Raw genomic sequence first — 5,540 nt, forward strand, 5'->3', positions numbered from 1 at the left:
TTTATTTTTAGTATTATGTGATTAAAAAGACTCGTTTATCATTGTATATGTGCATTAGCAACATTACTTTGACTAATATAGTCTACTACACTATTAATCCGTCTACTACACTATAAATCTGTTACACAATTATGTTGCAATTGTATACCCCATTATCATACTTGTTTGCAGTTAAAGCGTTTTTTGCAAAAAAAATTACAACAAAATAAAGGACACATGGTGAATAATAATAATACTAGAAATAATAATGATGACGACGTGTAAATTCACCAAACCTATAAAGCTCTTAATTTCTTAGCAATTGGTGGTAGGTTGTTGGTGTGACATCAATCAACTAGCTATTACCCATACGCTAACCATTAGATAAAATGAACGTTTTACCGAATGAGAAAAATGGGAAAAAGGATTTCCAAATAATGGTACATGTGCAACCATTACGTGAATTAAAATGAGGAAGGGGTAATAGTGGGACCATCCAACACACATTCAACCCCGTCGTACTGAATATTATGTTCGTTAATAAAAGAACCACCCGAAAAATCAAAACCCTCCAAACCCTAAAACCTAAACCCTTCAAACCCTAATGGCTAAACCCTTACATATGATCAAACTCGGGTATGTGGCAGTTGAAGTAGCCAACCGTTCAGGTATTCGTATCTACTTCGGCATCGAAAACCAAATGTTACTGTTCTTCTCTATTTCATCGTATTTTTTCCATTCATTGCTCCTTTGAATGATTATATTGTGCAAGTTCATCGAAGTACGGTATTAGACAATTGTTTGATTCGCTCATAGTTGAAATAAACGCACCGTTGTTAGTTAATGAGTTACTTTTTCCTCGTCGTCATCTAGCGTGGTTAGTTTTATCTAGTCTACTAGATATGAATATACTTTTCATTTTCTCAAAATTCACTAGTGTGGTTCATTTTCTTTGATTAAGTTTATTGGTGAATTCTTCTTAGCTCTGTCGAATAATCACTATTCCGTCACAATTGCATTGCATTACCAACATTGCAGATACGACTTATGCATGAGTGTATGAGATATTTGAAACTATGAGTGTGGTAAAAGGACCTCCACGGTAACTCACCGTAATTCACGGTGATAATTTATTTAGCAATGGCAATGTAATGACAATTGAATATTGTTGACAATGACTTAACAGATATTGGTTGACAATGACAATACAAAGACACAGTGTCAGAAATACTGGATAAGAAGTCATTGGGCTGCCAAAACAATTTTCCTCCGGCAAACTATTTCCCCTGCCAAACATTTCCTCTGCCAATGAAGTGACATAAACGAAATTATAACATTTTTCCGCTAATCAAACATTATATCAGTGAAGTAATAAAAGAAGGTGACGGTTGTGAAGTGAAAAGGTTTGATTTGACAATTCAATGGGTTGATTAATAAGAAGAAAACTAATGTCCAATGAACACGTCCTTAGTGCCTCAAAAACTGTTGACAATGACAACTCCATGCAATGACACACTTCCCTAGTGCCTCAAATATTGTTGACTAATGACAAAGTTCGGAAATATTGATAGCAAGTCATTCGGACTTTTGTTGTACACTTTTTTCGGCCAATGGCAACGGTTGCACTACAGAGTCGGAGGACGAAAGTTGACAATCAGCAGAGAACCGTCGTAAAATTGGCTTCGTTTGTCGTGACTTGTAGGGGTGAAAGTTCGGTTTGCGGTGTGGTTTATAGTCCACACCGAAAGCAAACCACATTAATGTGGTTTTGGGATTTTTCAAACACACCGCACAATATTATAATTGAAACCGAACAAAACACACCGTTTTAAATTCGGTTTTTAAAAAAAAAACCAAACCACACCGAAATTTTTCATCCTCTTCCTTTTTCCTCCATTTAACTGGTCGTTCACTCCAACATCGCTTACATTGGTTGACATTGTAGGACATAAAAAAACACAAGTTTTATTATTTTTTGGCTTTATATATGTAGGGTAGAAATTAGTTTTGGACTAGGCTATAATTTGGATATCGGCCATAATTCGGTTTGGATTAAGGTTTTTGGTTTTTCAAATCTTAAAACCGAAACAAACCATATTAATTCAGTTTTGGGATTCCTCAAACTGCACCGAAGTATAGTAGAAAAAAAATCGCACCATATTTCTAATTCGGTTTAGTTTGCGGTTTGGTTCGGTTTTAAACCGCATTAGTTTCACCCCTAGTGACTTGTATGGCCCCGTATGAAGTTATGTGGGCCGCAACATGACCCCTTTACACACGAACAAGAAATCAAGTTTAATGAATGTGACATAACTAAATCTAACAATGCAAGTTTTTGTACCTCCTAGATTTTGGTGGAACTTTTATGTAATGAGGGTCGTACCACCGTGACTGTAGTGGTATTAAAAAATTTGAATTTATTTACAAATTTGTCATTGTGAGATACAATTATGTGTCTCACTGCGAGGCACTGGGATCTCTTAGAATATGACATTTGTACGACATTTTTTGCTTGGACAGGTTTATGATGGTCAATGACTCAATGGGGCTAGTGAGATTTTTCCTGCTGACATACCCCACACTGCTGATGTCGTTGGAAAACCGGATGTGAAAACTGCCATTCATGAGCTGGAAAAGGATGGTAATGACAATTTTTCTTGGTGGCAATTTTCCTCGACCATCGAGGATAGACTACTTTAGCCTAGTGAAGCGGAGTTTCTTGATTAATTCTATTGTTGGTTGTGTAATATTTCAATGCAAAGGTAACGTTGATTAATTTTTTTGTAAAGATCTAAGATAATCATTAAAATCTTAACGGTACACATAATAATTTCTAGTGTTCAAATTGGTATCAATGGTAAGAGATTAAAGGACATTACTATTCGGAGATTATAATTCTCAAAGGCCTTGCATTAGTTTCAAAGGCAGAATAAACTGATCCAATTATCAGAGTTAGGGCTTTGAGATGTACGTCAAGCCTCAACATTGCAACTTGGACAGAATAAAATTTTAGTTAAACGGAATTTAAAGGCAAAGCAAATCAAAACAGAAAAAAAGAAATTCAACTACAGTACTAGTTCAACAAAGACACAAAGCATTCTGAAGTGTCGGATCCCCGGTTCTTCATAGGTCTTTCCCAAATCCCAGGTGGTGGATGGAGTCGTCGAAAGCCAAGCCAGAGTTGAAGTAGTAGCTACCTGGCTTTGCCTCCTCGTCCGAGCTTAATGGGTCATTGTTAAAATGAACTGGTTTCGGAGGCCACGATGGTCGTGGTGGTGGTGGTGGTGGAGCCTGTAATTCGAAACAACAAATAGTTACCTAAATAATATAACTCCCAATAACTTACACTCCAAACAATATTATAAATCAGACAAATCACTGGAAAAAAACATCAGCAGCCACCCCAATCGGGTCACTCGATATGTGGAAGAAATTGGCCCTTAACATATGTTGTTGCCAACACATCATAACTCCACCAGGACATGATTGTGGACCACATATTTGTGCTTCATAATCACCAGGGAGGCTACGAAGAACGAGGTCGCTCGCCTCATGTTTTCCAACACGGGCTTCCAAAATGATGAACAACATCGGGTTAAATTTATTGTGCAGGGCTGCGAAGTGTTCCGTGAAGGAGGGCCATGTGCACCCTCGGGCGTTCCAAAGTAGAATGTGCGACCCCCGAGCGAGTACGCCATACTGTTCGGTAGCTGACGAAAATGTTCTCCTTTATAGGTAACACGGTTGTACCGTTTACGTATGGGCTAGCGATGGTTAACACTGGGATTAAAGGTACAACCTTCAACCTGGAACCTCAGGTGGATGTTACTAGTATCGACCGTCATGAAGTGGAGGGTATCCGTGAAAGAGCCAACAAATATTGTGCGCCACTTCGTGGGGAAACTGTAAGCAACTATGGAGTCGGTACTAAGATTGGGCTTCAATTTAACTGCTTCCTGTATTTCAGGTGATACTGTGACAGGGGACGGGGAGAAATAGAACCTGTCTATGAGCTAGTACAGCATGACATAGGCTCCCTCGTCATAGCAGCCCACCAAGTCCTCTAAAAGAGGAAGGTGCCCCGTCGTCGCCTCCCATCTTGTAACCCATGCCATCAGTGGCAGCACATTGACTGGAGGAGATGTGCTCTAATGGACTGCACAGGCTGGTATATCCCATTGTAGAAGGTGTAGGAGTATCTGAAATACTTAACTAAATTCAGGTTTAATTCGGATTCCCCCCTCTCTGTTTTTTGAAAATACAATATCGGTTGTTCCGGGTAGGGTAAGGGTTGGTGACGTGAGATACAATATTTCACAACAGAAGTTCCGGCCATTATTGTTTCTTATATGATAAATGGAAGGTAATGGATGCAAAAGTTGGATAGGAATAGAAAGCGAATTTATTTTTGGTGACATTATTTCAAATTCTTTTAAACTGATGTGTCAGTTCCATATTGTATTTTCTTGTCAAATACAGCACAATGTCTTGGACATTGTGCCAAGGTACAATTGACTACTGTGTAACCATTTGCCTTCTTACAGAACTAGATGTACCACTGGACGTATTGTGTAAGCTTTAACCTTCAGTTATCATACATCAAAGCACGATGATGTCTATATTGGCATTGCTTTGTCATTGGCCAAAAAAGTGTCTCGTAAATTAAGGTGAGTTACCATGGTGAAACCATGTAATTGGCCCTCTACCCCCACTCATACTTGGTAATGTCTCATACACCCATTCGTAAATCGTATCTGCATTGTTGGTAATGCAATTGTGACAGAATAACAATTGTTGGACGGGGCTTAATTAGAAGGATTCAACAAAAGAAGAATTTACATTGTATATATTGTTAGGGGCGCCACACACGTTCACACACCCACTAGTATGATATTGTCCGCTTTGGGCCGGTTATGCCCGCACGAATTTGTTTTTGGGCACAACCCAAAAGGCCTCATACTAGTATAGTGAACATCTCATTAATAAGGAGTTATCCTCCTCCTTATTTCTTCCATGTGGGACTTGGGATGGATGCATATTCCCAACATATATATGTTCGGTTTTACAAATTTGCGATTATGAGGTATATGTATAACTGGTGCTAGAATACGATGGTAATTTGAGTCGGTTAATAAAATGTACAATGGTAATTTAAGTTGTTATTTATGTTTGTACCATAATATGTGTATGTGTTAGGTCGTACGTAAGGCACTACTACATTTTTTATCTATTGCAACCCCCAAATCCGTTGCATTAGCATCAAAATCCGTGGCATTAGGCCTAATGCAACGGCCATGTACCGTGGCATCTGCTGGCGTTGCAGTAGGTCTAATGCAACAGCTTATGACACCTAATGCCACGGCACCACTGATCCGTGGCAATAGACCAATACCTGTTGCAACGGCATAACTTATCCGTGGCAATAGAGTACTGACTAATAATTATGATGAAATTAAACCTATTGCAACGGATGAAGCTAATTAATACAATGATAGGAGTACGTATCTACTGCAACGGATTAATCATTGGTTTTTTTTTTTCTTTTTTTTTTGTTAGGATGG

This window comes from Chenopodium quinoa, unplaced genomic scaffold, assembly GCF_001683475.1.
Source record: "Chenopodium quinoa cultivar QQ74 unplaced genomic scaffold, ASM168347v1, whole genome shotgun sequence".
NCBI lineage: Eukaryota > Viridiplantae > Streptophyta > Magnoliopsida > Caryophyllales > Amaranthaceae > Chenopodium > Chenopodium quinoa.